A 25,842-nucleotide genomic window follows, 5' to 3' on the forward strand; every position below is an offset into this window, starting at 1 on the left:
CAGTCCACACAGCACCGCATTGAGCCATCCTTCTCCCTCACTAGGACGACTCCTGACGCCCACGGACTGCTGGACTTTTCGACCAGACCTTGGCGAATAAGTTCCCTACTGCCTTCTTCATTTCCTGGCGACGAGTTGGCGCTATCCTCCGAGGCGGCTGCTTGATCGGGCGGTGATCCCCAGTGCCGATGTGATGCTGTACCAGGTATGTACAACCCAGGTCTAGGTCCCATGCAGAGAAGACGTGCATATACTTCAATAACAACTATTCCAGTTGTATCAATTTGGGCCTCATCCAGACACTGAGAGTTCCTGGCAAACGAATCCTGCAAATGGTCGGGAAGACCATTCTTCTGCTTGACCACGCATCTTCTTGCAGGCCCTGGGCTGCTGCTGCTCCTGGTCGACCTCGCGCCACAGTCCAACTACCACTCCCTTCTGTATTTTCTTTGGCCGGAGAGAGAAATTGGTCACAATTACAGGTACCTCCTCTGCAGATGGATCGACTAAAGATCTCCCCACCATTCTCAAATGGGTATGCAAGGCACCGTTCACCTTGCATGGCAACAGCACCTCTGATCTTCGGGGAATAACTACTGACCGCCAAGCTGTAACCTTTTGTGGGGTTAACGTAATGTAGGATCGCACTAGGACGGAGGTGAGAAGGGAAACTCACTAGTGCGATCCTACATCACGTTAACCCCACAATAGCGATAAATTCGTTGTTAAAGTTGTCTATTATTATATATTTGATTCTCCTTTTCACCGCTACTGCCACTCCATCGTGTTTTTGCCCGTTTTTGTTTGATTGGTGAATGTCACAGTTAAATGTTTTTTTTTCAGGTTCGCCATGTGCACTTATTAGTATTATGACCAGACTGATTTCGTTGTATATGTTTCTAAGTGATGTTTTGCACGTATTCCAGTCACGGACATTATGCTGCAGGATCTTGAATGTTTTCAATTGAAGATGATCCATTATTTCTTTTTCTTTGAGGGTTGTAGTTGAGGCAGTGATCTCATTTCGCGAAGTCCCGATATTTTCCTATTTAGTTCCTATCACCATCCAGACATGCCTGGGAACTTCTAGAACGTTCTACTCCAATCGAGGCATACAATAATAAGTAAGTAAATCATAAAAAATTATGCAATATATTCTATAAAATCTTACACAAATAATAAATCAATATATACAAGAAAAAAAATAAAAAACCTGCCACTAGTTCACAAAAATTATAATCCTAAATTATGCTTCGGCATAGCAATATGGTGGATCACATGAGGATTGGTCCCCCAGCTTATTTCACCTTAAGATTAACTACCATAACCTAATCTAACTTAAACTAAACTAACCCCCAGGTAGCATTAGGTTATTTATTCATAAGGTGAAAAAGCTAGGGTGGCTAACCTTCAGTTGATCCCGTAAGTCTCATTTCTAAAGGAAGGTCAAGGCACTTAGATGAACAAAATTTGACGAGAAATGAGTGATGCACGAGGAAGGGTTAACTTTAGGCGAATTGTATTTTACAGTTCACTGCGTTAATATTGTGTTGTATACTTTAAAGGCGCGTTAACAGCTGAGACCCTCCAGAGAAAGCACATAATGTATACGGTTGCCTTTCCGATAGTAGTCCAGAACGCTACTCTTCTGGAGTTACTTCCAGTTTAACTTAGACAAGTTTTTATCTTGGTGGTTAATAGATCTGAAGGACAACTGTCAGAAGTAAACACTATGCATTCTCTTATCAGCAATACTATAGTCATTGTCAGTTTAACCCTTTCAGCTGTGCCACATTTAATGTAAAGTTGATCACCGGAAAACTATCCCCCGTAACGTTAATATTATATAAACATTAATATCTAGGTAAATACTAAACTAGCGATATCAGCACAAAAGATATGCAGGGTACAATAAGCAGCTCATAAAACACCACCGTTCATTTCACTTACCAGATTTAAGCTACTCATCTATAATACCCTTGTACAGGAAAATTTAATGCATAAAAGACTATCAACGAGCCTATCAGTAAGCAGCATGTCATCAGTTGGTGAAGTGCACAGTGAGTCTGTGTGTGCGTATGTGTGTGTGTGTGTGGGCCCGTCAATGAGCCGTCCAGCCGGGACCTCCGCGCCATGGGCTGGTTGGATGGTTGGTTGCCTCAGTGTGCTCCAAACGTTGGTGGAAAGCGGGTGTTACGTGAGGTGCTTCTTCCTGACCGTTGGACGTGCTTTAATTTCCTCGTCTGAGGTTAGAGTTTGTGAGTGATATTTTAAATAGTCCATGTTAGTGTGTCAGATATAAATAAATCTTATTCCTTGAAGATTTGTTGAGGTCGCTCTTTGGAAAATAATGACCGCAGCAAAGAAGTGCAGATTATCAGCTAAGTGTCATGCTTTTGCTCTCTCCCGCATGTTGACGACATCGTACATGGTTTACCCTCATGAACACTATGGTTTACATAGACCCACACTGATACCAAAGATCACATCAAGCTACATAATATTTACACATCTTTCACTATATACTTGTTCCAGTAAATGCATTTTTTTACAGTATGATTATGCAATTGCATTTCGTATATGTTTTGTAATTTATCTTGGCAATGATTGCAAATTGTGCTATTGTATTTTATATTACATGTCAGGCTGGCAGAGCGGAAAGCATTATAATACGTTCATTTGCTTGGACAGTGATAGTGTTAGTGGTGGTATTTTAATGATGGGAGGGTCGCTGAATGTAAGCACTGAACTGCCTAGTGTCGGTTATGGACAGCTGTAATGCCGTGGGGCTTTATGGGTCTGAATATTTTTGCATAATTGAGAGTGTAAACTTTTTGTTGGATTTCATGAAGATTAGGCACCACCCGTTTATTTCATCTGATGATTAAACACCTTAATGGTAACCTTCCTAACCCCATCTTTAGCGTGAGGGTGTTTGATCATAAAGTGACAGGTGTTTTATGTTGGATGGGGAGTTTATGATTCTCAGCGATTATCCGACTTGTTTGTGTTTAAATGGAACCGGGTGATGATAACCCTTCGTCTTCATCTCGTTTTCTATTCGTCACATATACTGTAGTGTTGGTCGTGCAGTGCTTAAAGTAATTAATGCTTGGTAGTATTGAGAGAACAAAACATTTCGATTCCGGTATTATTGTCATTTCGGTCATCCAGGGAACAAGAATTTAGGTTAGGTTATTATAGTTCCTTGGTTCTATGGCTAGGTTAGTTAAGATCAAAATCATTCAAAACACGTCAAAAACCGCCGGAAACCTTTAGGGATGACCGAAACTATAATTTTACCTCGATTCCTACCACATTTCTTAAGCAAATTTATGGCTTAAATTTGAATTATGGCTAATGTTTACAGAGGCCGTACAAACAAAAACAGGATAAGGAGTGTATCTTGTTTGGGTACCTGCCGAGTTGACATGACAACCAGTCGGCCAGTGACGTGATAACAAGGGTGTTGGCCAATAATTGTTTTCATTTATATTGCTGGAAGGGCTGTGGACAGGTGTGGCGGAAGCATGTTTTCAAGAATCGCAGACTTCATCCGTGTGGTGCGATCTTATAGAGTGCTAAGGTGTACCATAATAATGATAGTTTGCTGCGATAAAATTGTGCCTTTCTTTTTCAAATGCTTAATAATGTTTATTTTTATAGGGAGACTTACAGAACACTAGAAAAACAAATACGAGCTTACTGTAGTCGCATTAAAATTTCACGGTAAGAGCAGCGATGTCATGTGTCCATTGTTGACAAGACAGCTTCGAGTCCTGCACTGAACTGTTTGTGAAAGCAAACCAACCTGTCTTTACTGAACGATTTATGGTTCTATTTTTATTAGGTTAGATTTGACTTATTCGTGTCGCCTGGTTCTATAAGTCTCTGAACCATATTGTTACCATCCGTCGTTTCTCTTCTAATGGTTTAGGGTCCGTAAAGTGCCCATCTGAAGATTCGGCATCCCAGTTTAACTCCTCTGAAATTTAAGGACATTAATGCTAGCCGTCAGAGATTACAGCATGTGCTCCACTCGTCGCTGAGTGATGGATCCCGACCAAATCACTGTAATTTCCATGAACCTAGCTGCTGGTTTGGTGTCGACTGTACCGAAGAGTATGGTGTGTGGTACTCATCCTTGATGATGCTTTGATTTAGGAGAGAAACAAAATCATCTGTCCACAATAATTCCAGGACTGATTCACCGGGATTAAATTTAAAAATGCCTCGTGCACACTTCTTGAAGAAGAAAAGTATTCAATCATCGTTTTCACGAGAAAAAAAAATAATGTCGGCTTGCTGTTCCTTTGCCTGTGTTCACAGATACACTGTATATTGCATTCATGGACTCATTTCTGAAGTGACGGAATTAAAAAAAAATGATTTTGGACGTCTGGCATTACATACAAAGTCATTGTTTTGGAAAGTTTCGTCCAGTTCATCTGATTATAACAACTTCGAACAAAGCATTTCACGTTTTAGAAGTCCATGTTTTTTTTTAAGCCAATTGATAACTGGTAAGGGAACCTCACAAAGCAAAGATGACTCGACAACCTGGAGGATATTGCGCGCCATGGTCTACTGCAATCTGACTGAATAGTAGGAAACCTCTATTTATAATAAATTCAGGTCAAATGAGGTCACTGTAGCACTAGGTAGTCATCTGAAGTGTAGCGTCCAGGAGTCCCTAATCTTCATGTCACCATGGAACTGAAGATTCCGCACCCGACGCTACCTGGGATGCTTATCCATGAGATCCGATTGTAATGACTGAAATAATAATAATAAAAATATGAAGCTGGTTCAAATAAAATACAATTTAACCCATACTTTGAGCTACACTGGCCTCTTAGTGTGTTACTTTAACGCATGCGCGGTTTTATTTATTGTTGTTCAGCATACTTTTTTTTTCGTTTTATCTGCGAATTTCACTCAAGGACAATGTAGTATGTAGGGCTTCTGTGGTAGTCGTTTTCTCCTTCTGTTCACTTATCATTTTAGTGGTGTCATTCCTAATAACCTCTCGGTTCTTTCATCACCCTAGGCTAATAATTCATATTTTTATGCTTACAATTTCTTCTAAAGCTACGACTGTACCATAATTATCAGTAAATGTTTCCAAAATATTTACTAAACACTTCCTTATTGTAGTTACGGGTGGTGAAACGCTAGAAAATACGAGCAAGTACTAAAAATTCTAGAAATGTTTTAATAATGTGAATAGTAGCGCCAAATTCCATACGAAACATTTACTGATATTATCCACCCTGGTAATGTTTTTCTCTAAAGTTCCCCTGATGATCGAGATGCGCTCTTAAATTTCCCACGTGGTTTGAGTCGTTACTGTATGTTCTTTAGTTCATGTTGGTTTTGTTCGTTTCGTAATTTTTTTTCGAGATATCCCCGTTCTTTCCAGACATGAGGACACATCGATCATTTTCCTGTTCATGTTGGGTTTTATTATTGGTTTATATTTAGTTAATCTCGCAAAACCCACTCTGGGGGATATCTCCTCATAATTATTAATCGGTGGCAGATTGCTGCCACCATCTCTTAATCACCAACTATGTTGGTAAGTGTGGTGAAATAATTAATTTCAAGGTTCACTATTACAAGTCACTTTGTATTTCTCACAAGTGGTGTAATTCTAGTTATCACAGGTTTATGTAACAATCAGATTACACTATTTACATTTATTAACGAAGCGAACTAACATCAGAGGAAACGGCAAGTTATTGTGAAAGGTTTCACAATTAAATGTACTTCAGCCACCTCCTAGGTCATTCCACTTATACTTCTCTTGTTTCGCCAGCCCACGAGTCTTGCAACTAATGTTGGAGGGTTCAGGGTTAATGTGGCACGACCTTTCCATGAAATTTCGCACACTCCTGCCAAACATATGGTTCCATATCTGAGGCACTGCTTTTCCTGGAAGTATTCCTAACTTAGTACTAACAGTTACCAGTGACTTGGCTGGCCAAACCCCTGGGCCACTTGGGTCAGGGTTGCTCCATGGTCTTATCAGTGCCAATAATGGAAATCTGTTGCACTTTGTTAAGTATCACCATTGAGTTATATTTTCAAGTTTGACAGTGTTCAATGTTTGGTTCTTGGTAAACTCCGACAATTCAGAAATGGTTTTATGCCAAAGTACGGAAGGAGCGGGGTATCAGGGTACAACATAGAACATGCAGCGACCTGGATAAATTATAAATAAAAAAGAACAAACCACATCAGGTGAATAAATTCTACTCAGCAAGAGCAGTATTTCGACATATATTTAATTACAGTAGATTGATAAGCATGCTAAAACTACATACTGTACTATCAACTATCAGTTCTGCAAGTGCTCCTAGTTTTAGTAATTATATGGTTAAACTTTCATGACGAAGTGTGTTCTGTATTATAGTAATAATAAGTGTCATGGACGTATTTAGTTTATTTCAGAAGATACACGAATTCAATTAACTTGTTGAAGAAAATTTGATATGAGAATCTTGGGGCATCTGTGGTCATAGTCGAGTTGCCAATTCATTAATATAATGTTCTTCAATTAAGCAAATATTCGAACATTTGGAAACTTCTCATGATCTAAAATATTGTTGAATTGTTTATTATAAAAATGCAAACTTTGGTTTGTTTAATATTTATCCTAACAGTGATACAGCCGAAAATAAATCCACCAATCACAATCCCCATTACATACATCCTTACTTTACCAAGTATTGCCAGGTAAAATTGCGAGTACGAGACCCGGGTGGGGTCAGTGCATCTTTGGTTGACTACATATAACTTAAAATTCTAAATATGTAGTCGTAAATGCCTCGATACTAACATAGGAGCTTAAGACTGAAAGAAACTGCAGTAGGCTTATTTGCCCATACTAGGCAGTCCTGTTTACACCCAACCCTTATCACTCGTAGTATATCTGTCCAACCTACAATTGAAACTTCCCAGCGGGTTCAAGTACGTTTACCAACCACAATGGTGCTTATGGATCCACATGAATTCAGGTGTTGCATTGTTGACTTTTAATTTTTCGAAATCCTTTTGATTACGTACGTAATCAAAGAGATTTCGAAAAATTAAACTGCATAAGGCCACTCAGGAATTTGTTCAACTTTGGAAGTGCGTGTTATGTCAGCTTTGCTCAATTAAAAAGATATTTTTTTCAGGATTGTGTGTTGGGGTGGGGTGAGGTTGAAGACTGCGCTAGGCGAGGGAAGAGTGTGAGTAGTGAGCGAGGGAGAGAGTGTTGGCATAGTCCAGATAATGACGCTCTATCTAATCTGCTGTTCGGCTCACTCTCCCCGCCCTCCGTCTCCCCCACTTAGCGCGCCCAGACAGCACAGTGGTCGGGTCGCGCAGGAAACGAAGGTGTTGTCAGACGCACTACGTTTGTAAAATATAGTTTAATCACGAGTACTGAAAGTTAATTTTTTTTTTAAATGACCCATCGTTACTTCCTTTGAGATAGTGGCCTGAGTAAAGGACTGGCTGTGTTGGGATTTGGTTGACTGTTGTGATGGGTGGAGGTTTAACCGTCATTGGTATCAGTGTATTTTTTAAGTGAGTAATTTTGGGGAATATTTCATGTTTATATGCTAATTGAGTGTTGTTTACTCGGCAAAGTACTTATTTATTCCAGTTGCATTTAATTTATTTTTCTATTTTGACCTTATCAGAAGTCATAAAGAGAAGTCGGCCATTTAATACATAATTACGCAGTTTGTCACCATCTGATGCTCACACATCACACTTGTTGGCATGGCGTCACAGCCTGGGTCCGGACCAGCTGGGTTGTGCGGCCTGTAAGTACTACAGTTATTTTTATTGTAAACTCGGAGGAAACCATGAAAGAGGAAAATTGAACAAATATTTATGTTGGTTATTTATATTCTGGACACAAACGTCAGGTCCATCTATATATAAATCATCATTTGTCTGGACAATAATCGGCAGTATTGAATCGAGCGGGAAAATGACACTACTACTACAGTACTGTACTTCATACATTTAGGGCTAAGTAACTGCTTATTTCATGATCTGCCCAGTCGTCTATCGAAATTGACACATCCAAAGGTTTGACAAGTCTGTTCAGGGGAATCTGTTCTGTACGTCCCACAATACTCATTGCAAAACATAAACTGAGCCCTGGTCTTGCTTATAGCTGTGTACACAACCCATTACTCGTCTTTTAGGTATTATATAAACTAGTAAATAGCCCAAACAATTAGTACTTGTCAGCCTCCTGTAACTTACACGGGGGAATAGTGTGTTAAGAGGCGCCACTCACTCGAAGTAGTGACGTAGTTAAGACGAGGAGAACCCCAAGGACGAATTCTGCCCATCTCTTTACCTGTTAATGGGTCAGCCTTATAGCACTTGTTACCTGATAGTGGGTCAGTCATGTAGCATTGTGCACATGATAGTGGTCAGCCATGTAGCATATATTGCCTGTTTTTTTTTATGGGTATTAGCCCACCCGGACACAGGTCACCGACCCACATCAGGGCCCGGGGGGCGAAAACGTAATAACAATAATAATAATAATATTTCAGATATGTAAAATTTATAATAAATTTAAAAATAAAATACTAATAACAATAATAATAATGAAAACACTGCAATAATAATAATTATAATAATAATAATAATAAGGAACCATAAAGAAATTAAAAAAAAGATCATTAGTGAGAAAGGATATATGTATGTTGTGTTGTCAATAGCAAGAGAAACAATTGAGACCCTGCAATTGTGTGTAAATGAGGCAGAAAGTCAGATCAGCAACCTGGGACTTGGTCACAATTTTTGTGGTGCCATATGGCAGCAGTGTCTACCATGAACCATTTGTTACCTGTTAGTGAGTGAGCCATGTAGCAAGTTTTGCTTGATTGTTGTCAGCCATGTAGCATTTGTTACATGATAATGGGGGAGCCATATAGCATATATTGCCTGTTAGTGGGTCAGCCGTGTAGCATATATTGCCTGTTAGTGGGTCAGCCGTGTAGCATATATTGCCTGTTAGTGGGTCAGCCGTGTAGCATATATTACCTGTTAGTGGGTCAGCCATATAGCATATATTGCCTGTTAGTGGGTCAGCCGTGTAGCATATATTGCCTGTTAGTGGGTCAGCCGTGTAGCATATATTGCCTGTTAGTGGGTCAGCCGTGTAGCATATATTGCCCGTTAGTAGTCAGCCGTAGCAATATATTGCCTGTTAGTAGGTCAGCCATGTAGCATATATTGCCTGTTGGGTAGGTCAGCCAGCAGTATATATTGCATGTTAGTAGGTCAGCCGTAGCATATATTGCCCGTTAGTGGGTCAGCCGTAGCATATATTGCCTGTTGTGGGTCAGCCGTAGCATATATTGCCTGTTAGTAGGTCAGCCGTAGCATATATTGCCTGTTAGTGGTCAAATGTGCAGCATATATTGCCTGTTAGTGGGTCAGCTTGTAGCATATATTGCCTGTTAGTGGGACAGCCATGTAGCATATATTGCCTGTTAGTAGGTCAGCTGTGTAGCATATATTGCCTGTTAGTGGGTCAGCCGTGCAGCATATACGGTTCGTTAGCAGGTCGCCGTAGCATATATTGCCTGTTAGTATCAGCCGTGCAGCATATATTGCCTGTTAGTGGGTCAGCCGTGTTATATTGCTGTTAGTGGGTCAGCCGTGTAGCATATATTGCCTGTTAGCAGGTCAGCTGTGTAGCATATATTGCCTGTTAGTAGGTCAGCCGTATGTATATTGCCTGTTAGTGGGTCAGCCATGTAGCATATATTGCCTGTTAGGTGACGCCATGTAGCATATATTGCCTGTTAGTAGGTCAGCCGTAGCATATATTGCCTGTTAGTGGTCAGCCGTGTAGCATATATTGCCTGTTAGTGGGTCAGCTGTGTAGCATATATTGCCTGTTAGTGGACAGCCATGTTGCATATATTGTTAGTGATGTTTGTTGCATATATTGCCTGTTAGTAGGCCGCCATGTTGCATATATTGCCTGTTAGTGGGTCAGCCATGTAGCATATATTGCCAGTTAGTAGGTCAGCCATGTAGCATTTGTAGGTCAGCCGTGTAGCATATATTGCCTGTTAGTGGTCATATATATTGCCTGTTAGTGGGTCAGCGCCTGTTAGTAAGTCAGCCATGTAGCATATATTGCCTGTTAGTGGGTCAGCCATGTAGCATATATTGCCTGTTAGTGGTCAGCCATAGCATATATTGCCTGTTAGTGGTCAGCCGTGTAGCATATATTGCCTGTTAGTGGGTCAGCCGTGTAGCATATATTGCCTGTTAGTATCAGCCGCAGCATATATTGCCTGTTAGTAGGTCAGCCGTGTAGCATATATTGCCTGTTAGTAGGTCAGCCGTGTAGCATATATATTGCCCTGTTAGTAGGTCAGCCGTGTAGCATATATTGCCTGTTAGTAGGTCGGGCAGCCATGTAGCATATATATTGCCTGTTAGTAGGTCAGCCGTGTAGCATATATTGCCTGTTAGTAGGTCAGCCGTGTAGCATATATTGCCTGTTAGGGTCAGTAGCATATATTGCCTAAGTAGCATATATTGCCTGTTAGCAGGTCAGCCGCCGTAGCATATATTGCCTGTTAGTGGGTTAGTAGCCATGTAGCCATATATTGCCTGTTAGTGGTCAGCCATGTAGCATGTTAGCAGCCTGTTAGTGGGTCAGCCGTGTTAGCATATATTGCCTGTTAGTGGTCAGCCGTAGCATATATTGCCTGGTTAGTGGGTCAGCCGTGTAGCATATATTGCCTGTTAGTGTAGGCCTGTTAGTGGGTCATTGTGTAGCATATATTGCCTGTTAGTGGGTCAGCTGTAGCATATATTGCCTGTTAGTGGGACAGCCATGTAGCATATATTGCCTGTTAGTAGGTCAGCCGTGTAGCATATATTGCCTGTTAAAATAGCCATCAGCCGTGTATATATATTGCCTGTTATAGGTCAGTGGGTCAGCCGTGCATTGCATATATTGCTGTTAGTGGGTCAGCCGTGTAGCATATATGCCTGCAGTGGGTCAGCCGTAGCATATATTGCCTGGGTTAGTGGGTCAGCCGTGTGCATATATATTGCCTGTTAGGTAGGTCAGCCATGTAGCATATATTGCCTGTTAGTAGGTCAGCCATGTGGTGCATATATTGCCTGTTAGTGACAGCCATGTAGTATATATTGCCTGTTAGTAGGTGTTAGTGGGTCAGCCGTAGCATATATTGCATATATATAGCCCATCAGCCGTAGTCAGGCCGTGCCTGTTAGTGGGTCAGCCGTAGCATATATTGCCTGTTAGTGGGACAGCCATGTTGCATATATTGCCTGTTAGTGGGACAGCCTATGTTGCATATATATTGCCTGTTAGCAGCATAATATGTTGCATATATTGCCTGTTAGTGGGTCAGCCATGTAGCATAGCATATATTGCCTGTTAGTGGTCAGCCATGTAGCATATATTGCCTGTTAGTGGGTCAGCCATGTAGCATATGGGTATTGCCTGTTAGTGGGTCAGCCATGTAGCATATATTGCCTGTTAGTGGTCAGCCGTGTAGCATATATATTGCCTGTTAGTGGGTCAGCCGTAGCATATATATTGCCTGTTAGTAGGTCATATATTGCCTGTTAGTAGCATATATTGCCTGTTAGTAGGTCAGCCGTGTAGCATATATTGCCTCGTTAGTGGTCAGCCATGTGTAAAGCATATATTGCCTGTTAGTAGGTCAGCCATGTAGCATATATGCCTGTTAGTAGGTCAGCCGTGTAGCATATATTGCCTGTTAGTAGGTCAGCTGTAGCATATATTGCCTGTTAGCAGGTCAGCCGTGTAGCATATTGCCCGTTAGTAGTCAGCCGTAGCAATATATTGCCTGTTAGTAGGTCAGCCATGTAGCATATATTGCCTGTTGGGTAGGTCAGCTGTGTAGCATAGCCTGTTAGTAGGTCAGCCGTGCATATATTGCCCGTTAGTGGGTCAGCCGTAGCATATATTGCCTGTTGTGGGTCAGCCGTAGCATATATTGCCCGTTAGTAGGTCTACTATGTAGCATATATTGCCTGTTAGTGGTCAAATGTGCAGCATATATTGCCTGTTAGTGGGTCAGCTGTGTAGCATATATTGCCTGTTAGTGGGACAGCCATGTAGCATATATTGCCTGTTAGTAGGTCAGCTGTGTAGCATATATTGCCTGTTAGTGGGTCAGCCGTGCAGCATATACGGTTCGTTAGCAGGTCGCCGTAGCATATATTGCCTGTTAGTGGTCAGCCGTCAGCATATATTGCCTGTTAGTGGGTCAGCCGTAGCATATATTGCTGTTAGTGGGTCAGCCGTGTAGCATATATTGCCTGTTAGCAGGTTGTGTAGCATATATTGCCTGTTAGCAGCCATGTAGCATATATTGCCTGTTAGTGACGCCATGCCGCATATATTGCCTGTTAGTAGGTCAGCCAGCATATATTGCCTGTTAGTGGTCAGCCGTGTAGCATATATTGCCTGTTAGTGGGTCAAATGTGTAGCATATATTGTCTGTTAGTGGACAGCCATGTTGCATATATTGTTAGTGATGTTTGTTGCATATATTGCCTGTTAGTAGGCCGCCATGTTGCATATATTGCCTCGTTAGTGGGTCAGCCTGTAGCATATGGTCAGTTAGTAGGTCAGCCATGTAGCATATATTGCCTGTTAGTAGGTCATGTAGCATATATTGCCTGTTAGTGGGTCAGCCGTGTAGCATATATTGCCCGTTAGTGTCAGCAGCATATATTGCCCGTTAGTGGGTCAGCCGTAGCATATATTGCCTGTTAGTAGGTCAGCCGTGTAGCATATATTGCAGGGTTAGTATGTAGCCGTGTAGCATATATTGCCCTGTTAGTGGGTCAAATGTGTAGCATATATTGGCCTGTTAGTAGGTCATGTAGCATATTATTGCCCTGTTAGTAGGTCAGCCGTGTAGCATATATTGCCTGTTAGTAGGTCAACAATGTGTAGCATATATTGCCTGTTAGCAGGTCAGCCGTGTAGCATATATTGCCTGTTGCAGGTCAGCCGCCGTCAGCCAGTAGGTCAGCCATGTAGCATATATTGCCTGTTAGTAGCCGTGCAGCATATGCCGCCTGTTAGTAGGCCGTAGCATATATTGCCCGTTAGTGGTCAGCCGTAGCATATATTGCCTGGTTAGTGGGTCAGGTGTCAGCCGTGTAGCATATATTTGCCTGTTAGTGGGTCATTGTGTAGCATATATTGCCTGTTAGTGGGTCAGCCATATATTGTGTTAGGTGGGACAGCCATAGCATATATTGCCTGTTAGTTCAGCCGTGTAGCATATATTGCCTGTTAGTGGGTCAGCCGTGTAGCCCTGTTATAGGTCAGCCGTGTAGCATATATTGCCTGTTAGTGGGTCAGCCGTGTAGCATATATTGCCTGTTAGTGGGTCAGCCGTAGCATATATTGCCTGGGTCGTGTAGTGGGTCAGCCGTGTAGCATATATTGCCTGTTAGGTAGGTCAGCCGTTAGCATATAGTTGCCTTGGTTAGTAGGTCAGCCATGTGGTGCATATATTGCCTGTTAGTGACCCCATGTAGTATATATTGCCTGTTAGTAGGTCAGCCGTAGCATATATTGCAGTGGGTCAGCAGTAGCATATATTGCCTGTTAGTGGGTCAGCCGTAGCATATATTGCCTGTTAAGGGACAGCCATTTGCATATATTGCCTGTTAGTGGGACAGTTATGTTGGGTCATATATATTGCCTGTTAAGCAGCATCAAATATGTTGCGTATATTGCCTGGGTCAGCCTGGCAGCATTCGTTGCCTGTTAGTGGGTCAGCCAAGCAGCATTCGTTGCCCGTTAGTTGGTCAGTCGTGTAACATTCGTTGCCTGTTAGTGGTCAGCCGTGTAGCATTCGTTGCCTGCGCCAGTGGGTCAGCCGTAGCATCTGCTGCCTGTTGCGGGTCAGCCAAGTAGTATTCGTTGCCTTTCGTTAGTGGGTCAGCCAAGTAGCATCTAAGTGCTGTCGTTAGTGGGTCAGCCAAGTGGCATTCGTTGCCTGTTAGTGGGTCAGCCAAGCGGCATTCCGTTGCCTGTTAGTGGTCAGCCATGTAGCACATCTTTCGTTGCCTGTTAGTGGGTCAGCCATGTAGCATTCGTTGCCTGTTAGTGGATCAGCCATGTAGCATTCGTTGCCTGTTAGTGGATCAGCCATGTAGCATTCGTTGCCTGTTAGTGGGTCAGCCAAGTAGCATTCGTTGCCTGTTAGTGGGTCAGCCAAGTAGCATTCGTTGCCTGTTAGTGGGTCAGCCAAGTAGCATTCGTTGCCTGTTAGTGGGATATTTCTATGGGATAAATACAGTAGGGATGATGTTTTCGTGGGAGAATTTGGTTCATAATTATTTCTTAGTACCGGTATATATCGGACTGTGAAAGTCGATTAGTCTTTTGTTAATGGGCATGACGTGTAGTATTCTTTTCCCTATAGTTAATTTATCCCTATTATCGTGAGATCCGTATACCCGTAGTCACAGGGGATTTAGGCGGCAGAGTTGTGTCCACTTATCATTTTGGTGATGGGATTATGTCCGGTTGAATTTCGCCGGGAGTGAAATTGGATTGGTATTTTGTCCAAGTGAACATTTTGGGTGCTACTATAGTGTATGGTCTAAAAGATATTTATATTAGGTTAGGTTAAAGTTAGGTCAGGTTAGGTTAGACTTAAGATATCTTGTAGAACGCACGCTATAGTATCACCGCATTTTGTTAGATGGATTTTTTTTTTACCAAGAAAGAATGGCAATTGTACAGTGGGATTTTGTGCGTGCATGCTCTAATCTCTATACAGCTGGATACAAAGTGTGTAAAGGGAGAATGCGGTGTAGTTGTGTTTAATTGGGATAACCCCGAGTCTAGTAGCTCTTTATTTTGGTGTGAGAAGCGCCTATCTGTTATCTCTCCCAGCCGCAGGAAAGCAGAAAGAATTAAAACAAAATATTAATGTCGAAATCAGGCTGGTAGTAGCTCACGTGGTTAATATATGCGAGCAAACTGTGAACACGCTTGAAGCTTCAAATTGTTAACATGGTATTGGTCGCTTATCTTTCATTTCCAGCTGTTGAGGAAGTTCGTCACGGAGTCCACTTAAATCCCGTAAATTGAGAGAACCCAATTTATCAGAAAGTAGAGTAAAAACTATTTGAGGGAGAGACGCTTCTTCAGAGATGCTGAATGGACGAGTTGACGGTCGGAATTTTTTCGTATACCGTATATATATATATATATATATATATATATATATATATATATATATATATATATATATATATATATATATATATATATATATATATATATATATATATATATATATATATATCTATATCTATATCTATATCTATATATATATATATATATCTATATCTATATATATATATATATATATATATATATATATATATATATATATATATATATATATATATATATATATCTATATACAGTATATAATTTTTTTTTATTATACATATCACAGCAGTGACTGATTGTCAGCATTGCCTAGTAGTTGGGTATGAGTCGGTAAGAGTAAATCCCAATAGCCAGTACTGTTGACACACCGATTTTCAAAGGTTATTCATTTTTTTAAAGGTCTTTGAAACTGAGAGCGAGAACAGTCGAATGTGGGATGGATTAATCTCCTCCCTGGGGAAAAATGGCACATACTACACAAACAAGTTGACGTGTGGTGGAAACCTTTTGGACTGGTGTAGTGATTTTGGTGACTGTGACTGACTGCGTGAGTCCTAGTGAGAGGTGACCCAGTGACGCATTGCCTGCGATAGATAATGGTAAAGGTAGATATTTTTTTCAGTAAAATCATCAAACAAGTTCACAAGTGATTTAGTGTGTATGTAGACGGTGCAGGTATACAAACATTGTACATAAACAGTGTAGGTATATGAACATTATACATGACAGTGTTAGGTATACTAACAATGGACATAGTCGGTACAGGTATACTGTACAAACAACTATAAACAGTAAACCGGGCTAGTGCTAGAATTTATTGCCTGTAGTACAGTAAGTCGAGTCATATGCGCGCGTGTGTGTGTGTGTGTGTGTGTACGTGTGTACGTGTGTGTGTGTAGGTACGTGCTAAATTTGCATAGCCATAGTTCTTCATCATTTTAGACCCTCTTAGTACCATATGTAAATTCTGCAAAAAAAGAAAAGAAAGACAACTAGGCTATCGTACCTAACCTTACTTCTTTTGGTTTCGAAATAATTAAAACCAAACCAAACAAATGTTTTATAAGCTTTAAGACCCCCTTGTTGAGAGGTGGAGGCAGACCTTGATCAAGTACACACGCGCTGATGCTTAGGCTCTGGATTATATTGTTTCCTACGTGTGGCTATGGGGTCACCGTCCAGTTGTCTGCTAAAATACTTTCACCTACCATACGTGACCAAATCTTGTCTGTTTATATTAGTGATTATAGTGACATTAGTTACCCGGTGCAGTATTAACCAGAAGGTTTAATTGGGTAATTAATAGTAGGCTTATTCCAGTGAGTGAGTGTGCGTGCTGGCCTATCATTGGACGTCACCTAATTTGTTAATGTTGTACGGTAGGCCTATATACAGTACGTAATATATTTTTGAGTTTGTTAGTTGAGGATATGTTAATTATTTTTGACCCGTGTTATTGTTTGTTCCGTAATCGGTTTTGTTGTTCCGCATTAGGGTTGTTCCGTTTTATGGTTTGTTGTTCCGTATGGTAGATTATCATTCTTTATCATGTATCAAACAGTTCATTAGGGATAATATTTACCTGGTAGTGATAGTGTGACCCGGTAGTGAGAGTGCGTGACCCGGTTGTGGTTGTGTGTTTGTGAGGCAGCCAGCATCCGTCACGTGGCCAGGGGGATGAGGGTAACACTATATGCTGTGAGGCGAGACTGGTGCCACCGCTGCTGTGTCTCCTTGTCCGGGTGCTGCCTGTCACTGGTTGTTTAAGTGCGCGTCCCTGCTCACACACACAGTACATATTAAAGTGTGGAAATAGATCAGCGAAGAAGATATGTAGGTGTTATAAAGTATTTTTACACGAATACTACTTGAACGTTTTTGCACAAACATATCATAGACGTTTTTTTACAAATACTGTACTTAAATTACACACGTTTTAACAAGTACATAAGCACGTTATAATAAATTCATCATAATGTAAACGCATATTTTAGCAACCCTTCTTAAATTAAACACGTTTTCATGAATAACTGACAAAGTAAATATATATATTTTTTATACTTCTTAAAGTATACACGTTATAATTACCTGACGAATTAAGACAGGTTTGTTCTTGTAAGTAATTCACCAGGTAAACTCGCGTTTTTTCTCTATAAATTCCTCGGTAAGTAAACATTCGTCTCAAATAATTATATACCCTGCAAAGTATACACAAAGACATTTAAGCTTAATTATATAAGCAACGTGTGTTTACGTGTATACACGTTACGTTTAGAAGTATATGTATGCCGGGGCATCCACATTCACCCACCTGAATGGATGTCGGCACCTAACTTTACAGTTGGGATGATGAAAGTGGTTTCGTGCAGTGCCGGTACATTGCAGTGTACTATATCTACAATGGCAGTTTAGAACATAGGAATTACGTAGACAGTTAAGGTATACAAGCTAAGGTACACAACAAGTCATTTGACCATGAATACCGTCATTCTACTACCGGTACTTATTTACTTAAGTGCGTCCTGGCCCGTGTTTCCAGATCCTCATGCATGTGAGTGTGGCAATAATCGGTACCCAAGCGAGCGGGGAAGTGGCTGAGGCAGTAATCGTAAACCTTTCCATCTACCCAACGCTTGTCCAGTCGTCTCTCATTGGTGTGGAGAAGTGACCCCTTTGCTTGGGTAAGTTGTTCCACGCATCGACATAATATCCAGTAAGATGCTTATTTTTTTCCTTATCTTATCGTTGTACTTACCTCGATAGGGCCTTTTAGTGTTGCATAGAACTGGTCTCTGTGTTGATAGGTATGAGTGACGAATGTTGGGAAATGTTATAAGGATGTGTGGGGTTTAGTTTCACATAAAAGCCGAAGAACAGAGAACCACAGAGTTCAACAACCTATGACGAGGGTAACTGTTGGTCTGTTTCACGTTGTCTTGTTGTCCCTCCACCACGGTACCGGATAAGAGCCATTCTAATCTACCGAGTTTGTGTTGTTCCATTATCTTGTGAACCAAACAACTGATTAACTTCATATCTAACTCCGAGATTCATAATATGTTGTCTCGCATTAACCGCCCTGTCACTAAACTAGAACCTACCTTAACTTAATCTACCCGCTCCAGGTAGATTTAGGATCATTAATCTTCAGGTGAAATAAGCTGCGTATCTAATCTTAAGGTGAAATAAGCTGGGGTGTCTAATCTTAAGGTGAAATAAGCTGGGGTGTCTAATCTTAAGGTGAAATAAGCTGGGGTGTCTAATCTTAAGGTGAAATAAGCTGGGGTGTCTAATCTTAAGGTGAAATAAGCTGGGGTGTCTAATCTTAAGGTGAAATAAGCTGGGGTGTCTAACCTTCAGGCGATCCGTTGTAGTTGTCATAATTCAGTGTTTTTTTTCTTTTTGTTCCTTTAAAATTGGACTCCGTGTTCAGATGCACCTTAGCGAAGCACTTGAGAGAGCTTTACCATCATCTGTTGGGCTGTTTCTCTTTGAATAATTCTCTAACTGGTGAAAAACCGTTAATGGATTACCTGAAGATTAGACACCCCAGCTTATTTTGCCTGATGACTAACCGCCCTAACGCTACCTGTGGGGGGTTATATATATGTTAACTTAGCATTAGGTTAAGTTAGGTTAGCATTAGGGTGGTTAATCTCGAAGGGGTATAGGCTAGGGGCTAATCATCAGGTGATGCCAAGAATGTCAGAAAAGGTATGAGCTGCTCCCCGCCACAGGTAGTGAGAACAACACAGGGAGAGGCAGGTGTGACCGCGCGCGCACACACACACACACACACACACACACTCACACACACTCACACACACACAGAAGCTTTCCCTTTAAGTGCCTGTAGGCGAGTGTGTGTGAAGGTTAAAGCAACACCTGGACATTGTAATTATTTAAATGTTGCACTCTTTGATCTGGTAGGCAAGTGCTTGTTGCTTGTCCAGTATTACCGTGCGGCGGCCGAGTGGAAACAACGCTCGGCTCCTGTCCTAATAAGGGTTGGTGGTTCGATCCTGGGGCAACTTCCAGTCCACTTAGCTGTAAATGGGAACCGGGTACCGAACTTTACACGTTGGGGAAGGGGAAGCGGTCGTGTGCAGTGTCGGCCAGGTTGCCTGTTTATCTCTAATTGGCTGCCATGCGTAATAGGACCACCACTCACTTATTAGGCTACGTTGGCTTAATGACTACCGGACTTAATACTCCCTTGAATTACCGCTCCAGCTCCTTCCCTCGAAAAAAGAAGCTGGATTAGCCCCTACTTTCACCGTAACGTCTCTTCTCAACCTATTCATATCTGTTTAATCTAATCTAATCTAATGTGTCGAAACATATTCTTAGTATTTTCATTAACCATCACCACCCCGGTACACGTCTCACTGTTTGTTTACTCAAGGAAGTTAGTGCTCGACCCGGCCATGAGGCGCTTCTATCAAGGCCACCACCTCAACTGATCTACATACATACGGACATACAGTACATATTGTACATATATGCATACCGTACATCCACATATATATTTGTTTAACCATAAAATCCTGCCTGTCTGTTGTACCGTATATTAACATGGAGAGACTGGTTTTGTGAGTACTGTACTGTAGTGAGTTAGGTGAGGTGCCAGTGAGTCGTATGCTCCCGGGGTGGGTTGAGGCTATCACCAGGAGGTTGCGTCACTGATAAGTGGTGTTATATTGAAACAAGTCAGGTGTATGAGAGAGAGAAAGTGTGTGTGTGAGAGATAGTGAGAAAGAAAAAGAGAGCGAGTGAGGCAGTTACTGTATGTGTGTGAGTAAGAATTAGTGTGTGTGTGTGTTATACCAGATAATTATGTACACGTCACAGTGGATATCATTAGCGTTTCCAGGATTTGTCCCCCCTTCCCCCTCCCCACGTATTTAAAGAAATGACGGTGTCTGTCTGTCTATCTGCATACACACTGCTTAAACGGGCTCCTTACCATGACAAGAGATTTTTATTTACTTTAGTGGCACTGGGTCACTGTGCCCTGAACTTACAAACTGTACAGTATATGAGGTACAAATCCTACCTCGAATGTTTTGTACAGTTTGTATATTAATTGATGCTTCAAATATCTTGCCTTTATGGAGACGAAAGGCATATTGATTGTTGTTTACAGTATCGCACTGTTGTTTATTTGGCTGGGGGGGGTCCTTCGTATCATGTCAATGAGAAAAAAAATAAAACAGGAAGAAAACAGGTTGAGAATACAAAACTCTTTAACTGAAATAATTTTTGAAATGAATTTTATATGGCCACCGTATAGTAGTATAGAACTATGCTAGCTCAAAAATTTTAGATGAGGTATTGAAAACGTCAGTCTGAGGCCTGAGTTCTTTCTTTTGTCGGGTCCAAACACCTGGACCACCCAGAGACTACCTATTCCATTTTTTATTTTATTATTTTATTTTATACCCATGATAGGGGGGAGGGGGGGGGGTGGCGGTCAGTATGAGGGGTAGCGTGATATTCTAATGAACTAATCACTGTGATGGAGGTCAGTGTGGGGGAGTAAGAATGATAGTGCAGGACAGGATGTGGTTTTAAGAGCCGAAAAATGTCATTACATTCAAGTTGACGTACTTGAGTGTTGTGCAATATGGACTTGGGTTATGTAGTGTGGTAAGTGGTGGTTCTTTATCCCTCATAAAGGCTGGTTAGGGGTACAGTTATATCTAGTCAACAGGTAGACGAGAGAAGCGTTTTAATACTTAATCAGATGTTGTTACACATTAAAGGTGTTGGCAGTATTTTGTATCCCTGAAGCCAGATAATTCATGTGTTATCCTGTGTATAGAGGAGTCACTAAACTTCAGAATTATCACCAAACTTAAGGATCATCACTTCAGAATTATCACTAAACTTCCAAGATTTTTACTAAACTTCAGGATTATCACTGAACATCAGAATTATCACCAAACTTCAGGGTCCACCTCGACGACTGTGTGTGATTTATAATGACAGAAATGAAAGTTTAAGTGGTCGACCTGGTGTTTGGCCCACTAGTCAGTTTACATGACCCGATGGCAAAACTTTTGAGATGGGGCGGAAGAAATGTCGTTTTGTGTGTCACTTCGATGTTTTGTAGTGGAAAAAATGTCGCTTAGTAAGTTTTGTAATGGAGAAAAAAGTCCCTTCGTATGTCTTGTAGCTGAAAAAATGTCGCTTAGTATGTTTTGTAGCGTGTGCTTGGAGATTCCGTAGCTACATGGCAATACAGATTGATAAGGAGAGCATTGAAGACCCCATTTATAATCCACAATTAAAAATAAACAAAAACATCCCTTGCCTGAGAATCTTCCGTCAGTTGGGCTGAACTCGATCATGAAGACAGGTAATTTAGGTACTCTTAGGGGGCTGGTCAGGTTACATGGGCTCTCGTGGGAGGGGTCAGGTCAGGCCTACATGGTGCCACTTACCTTGTGGTCGTTGAGTATAAATTCAGGGGAGACTGGGAGAAACCGTGTTGGGTGGACTTTAATATATACTAAAGGGTGTTTTATATCCGAGGGCAGGATGCAGGTTCTTTCTCCCTCACTCCCTCTCTCTCCCTCCACCTCTCCCCTCCTCTCTCCCCTCTCCTCCTCCTCTCTCCCTTCTCCCCTCCCCTTCTCCCCTCCTCTCCCCTCTCACCCCTCTCCCTTCTCCCCTCCCTCTATCCCTCCCTTCTCCCCCTCCTCTCCCTTCTCCCCCTCCCTCCCTCTCTCTCCCCTTCCCCTCCCCTTCTCCCCCTCCCTTCTCCCCCTCCCTCCTCTCTCTCCCCTCCGTCTCTCTCCCCTCCCCTCCTCTCCCCTCCTCTCACCCCTCTCTCCCCTTCTCCTTCTTCCCTCCTCCTCTCCTCTCCTTCTTCCTCCCTCCTCTCCTCTCCCTCCTTCTCCCTCCCTTCTCCCCTCTCCTCTCTCTCCCCTCTCCTCCTCTCCCCTCTTCCCCCTCCTCTCCCCCTCCCCTCTCCCCTCCTCTCCCCTCCCCTTCTCCCCCCCTCCCTCTCCCTCTCCCCTCCCTCCTCTCCCCCTCCCCTCTCCCCTCCCCTCTCTCCCCTCTCCCCTCCCCTCCCTCCCTCCCCTCCCCCTCTCCCCTCTCCCCTCCTTCCCTCCCTCTCTCCCCTCCCTCCACGTGGGGATCTTGAACATAAACAATTAGTAGAAAGTGCCATTAGTTATTTGTTTACATTTCGTTTTTGTTTGTCATAACTGATAAACTGTTTCTTGTTTATACTGGTAATTATTCGTTCCTATACTGGTAATTATTCGTGCGTATACATGTATTCTGCAAGTAATTATTCGTGCGTATACTGGCATGTATTCTTGCGTACACTGGTAATTATTCGTGCGTATACGGTATGCTTGCACTGGTAATTATTCGTTGTATACTGGTATGTATTCTTGCGTACACTGGTAATTATTCGTGCGTATACTGGCATGTATTCTGCAGGTTATTCGTGCGTATACTGGCATGTATTCTTGCGTACACTGGTAATTATTCGTGCGTATACTGGTATGTATCTTGCGTACACTGGTAATTATTCGTGCGTATACTGGCATGTATTCTTGCGTGACACTGGTAATTATTCGTGCGTATACTGGTATGTATTTGCACACTGGTAATTATTCGTGTGTGTATTGGCATGTATTCTTGCGTACACTGGTAATTATTCGTGCATACTGGTATGTATTCTTGCGTACACTGGTAATTATTCGTGTGTATACTGGTATGTATTCTGTGTACATTGGTATGTTGTTTATATGCGTACGGCAGTAGATTAAACCACTTATCTGCGGGCCTTGATAAAAGAAAAATTACATATAAACATTAAAATACCTGATAAGTTACCACAACACTCAAACATTATACATGGTGTTGTGTGGTGTTCTGGAGTGGTGTTGTGTGGTGTTCTGGAGTGGTGTTGGTGGTGTTCTGGAGTGGTGTTGTGGTGTTCTGGAGTGGTGTTGTGTGGGTGTTCTGGGAGTGGTGTTGGTGGTGTTCTGGAGTGGTGTTGTGTGGTGTTCTGGAGTGGTGTTGTGGTGTTCTGGAGTGGTATTGTGTGGTGTTCTGGAGTGGTGTTGTGTGTGGTGTTGTGTGGTGTTCTGGAGTGGCGTTGTGTGGTGTTCTGGAGTGGTGTTGTGTGTGTTCTGGAGTGGTGTGTGGTGTTCTGGAGTGGTGTTGTGTAGGTTGTGTGTGTTCAGGAGTGGTGTGTGGTGTTCTGATGGTGGTGTGTGGTGTTCTGGGAGTGGTGGTGTGTGGTGTTCTGGAGTGGTGGTGTGGTGTTCAGGAGTGGTGTTGTGTGGTGTTGTGTGTGTTCAGGGAGTGGTGGTGTTCTGGAGTGTTGTGTGGTGTTCTGGAGTGGTGTTGTGTGGTGTTCTGGAGTGGTGTTGTGTGGTTGTGTGGTGTTCAGGAGTGGTGTGTGGTGTTCTGGAGTGTGGTGTGTTGTGTTCTGGTGGTGGTGTGGTGTTCAGGAGTGGTGTGTGGTGTTCTGGAGTGGTGGTGTTCTAGAGTGGTGGTGTGTGGTGTTTCTGGAGTGGCGTTGGGTGGGTGGTGTGGTTCTGGGTGGTGGTGTGGTGTTCTGGAGGGTGTGTGGTGTTCTGGAGTGGTGGTGTGTGGTGTTCTGGAGTGGTGTTGTGTGGTGTTCTGGAGTGGTGTTGTGTGGTGGTTGTGTGGTGTTCTGGAGGGGTGTTCTGGAGTGGTGTTGTGGTGTTCTGGGGTGGTGTTGTGTGGTGTTCTGGATGTGTTGTGTAGTGTTCTGGAGTGGTGTTGTGTGGTGTTCTGGGAGTGGTGTTGTGTGGTGTTCTGGAGTGGTGTTGTGTGGTGTTCTGGAGTGGTGTGTGGTGTTCTGGTGGTGGTGTGTGGTGTTGTGTAGTATTGTGTGTGTCTGGAGTGGTGTGTGTGGTGTTCTGGAGTGGTGTTGTGTGGTGTTCTGGAGTGGTGGTGTGTGGTGTTCTGGAGTGGTGGTGTGTGGTGTTCTGGAGTGGTGTGTGGTGTCTGGAGTGGTGTGGTGTTCTGGAGGTGGTGTGTGTGGTGTTGTGTGTATTGTGTGGTGTTCTGGAGGGTGTTGTGTGGTGTTCTGAGTGGTGGTGTGTGGTGTTCTGGAGTGGTGGTGTGTGGTGTTCTGGAGTGGTGGTGTGTGGTGTTCTGGAGTGGTGGTGTGTGGTGTTCTGGAGTGGTGGTGTGTGGTGTCTGGAGGGTGGTGTGGTGTTCGGTGTGGTGGTGTGTGGTGTTCTGAGTGGTGGTGTGTGGTGTTCTGAGTGGTGGTGTGTGGTGTTCTGAGTGGTGGTGTGTGTGGTGTCTGGAGTGGTGGTGTGGTGTTCTGGAGTGGTGGTGTGTGTGTTCTGGAGTGGTGGTGTGTGGTGTTCTGGAGTGTGTGTGGTGTTCTGGAGTGGTGGTGTGTGGTGTTCTGGAGTGGTGGTGTGTGTGTTCTGGAGTGGTGTGTGGTGTTCTGTGGTGGTGTGTGGTGTTCTGGGAGTGGTGGTGTGTGGTGTTCTGGAGTGGTGGTGTGTGGTGTTCTGGAGTGGTGGTGTGTGGTGTTCTGGGAGTGGTGGTGTGTGGTGTTCTGAGTGGTGGTGTGTGTGGTGGTTCTGGAGTGGTGGTGTTCTGGAGGTGGTGTGTGTGGTGTTCTGGAGTGGTGGTGTGTGGTGTTCTGGAGGGTGGTGTGGTGTTCTGGAGTGGTGGTGTGGTGTTCTGGAGTGGGTGTGTGGTGTTCTGGAGTGGTGGTGTGTGGTGTTCTGGAGTGGTGGGTGTGGTGTTCTGGAGTGGTGTGTGTGGTGTTCTGGAGTGGTGGTGGGCTGGGTGGTGTGTGTGGTGTTCTGGAGTGGTGGTGTTCTGAGTGGTGGTGTGTGTGGTGTTCTGGAGTGGTGGTGTGTGGTTCTGGAGTGGTGTGGGTGTGTTCTGTGGTGGTGTGTGGTGTTCTGGAGTGGTGGTGTGTGTGGTGTTCTGGAGTGGTGGTGTGTGTGTTCTGGAGTGGTGGTGTGTGGTGTTCTGGAGTGGTGGTGTGTGGTGTTCTGGAGTGGTGGTGTGTGGTGTTCTGGAGTGGTGGTGTGTGGGTGTTCTGAGTGGTGTTGTGTGTGTCTGGAGTGGTGTTGTGTGGTGTTCTGGAGTGGTGTTGTGTGGTGTTCTGGAGTGGTGTTGTGTGGTGTTCTGGAGTGGTGTTGTGTGGTGTTCTGGAGTGGTGTTGTGGTGTTCTGGAGTGGTGTGTGTGTCTGAGTGGTGTTGTGTGTGGTGTTCTGGAGTGGTTGTGTGGTGTTCTGGAGTGGTGGTGTGTGGTGTTGTAGTATTGTGTGGTGCTGGAGTGGTGTTGTGTGTTCTGGAGTGGTGTGTGGTGTTCTGGAGTGGTGTGTGGTGTTGTGTGTTGTGTGGTGTTCTGGAGTGGTGTTGTGTGGTGTTCTGGAGTGGTGTGTGTGGTGTTCTGAGGGGGTGGTGGTGTTCTGAGTGGTGTGTGGTGTCTGGAGTGGTGTTGTGTGGTGTTCTGGAGTGGTGTTGTGTGGGTGTTCTGAGTGGTGTGGTGTTCTGGAGTGGTGTTGTGTGGTGTGTGTGTCTTGGAGTGTGTTGTGTGGTGTTCTGGGAGGTGGTGTGGA

At 43.1% G+C, this 25,842-nt stretch overlaps 1 protein-coding gene across 3 annotated transcripts in view; it reads left to right on the forward strand.

Annotated features, from left to right (window-relative positions):
• Positions 1 to 2,162: 2,162 nt before the first annotated feature.
• Positions 2,163 to 25,842, forward strand: part of LOC121878214 (ras-related protein ced-10-like) — a 140,352-nt gene continuing 116,672 nt past the window's right edge. The window contains exon 1 of one of the 3 annotated variants that reach the window (XM_042384293.1): positions 2,163 to 2,258. The gene's annotated coding sequence lies outside the window, so the exon portion shown is untranslated. Of the gene's footprint in view, positions 2,259 to 7,796; positions 7,818 to 25,842 lie in introns of those variants that run through there. The other 2 variants (XM_042384295.1, XM_042384292.1) reach the window with 2 other exon arrangements.

This window comes from Homarus americanus, unplaced genomic scaffold (assembly GCF_018991925.1).
Source record: "Homarus americanus isolate GMGI-L3 unplaced genomic scaffold, GMGI_Hamer_2.0 scaffold45562, whole genome shotgun sequence".
NCBI lineage: Eukaryota > Metazoa > Arthropoda > Malacostraca > Decapoda > Nephropidae > Homarus > Homarus americanus.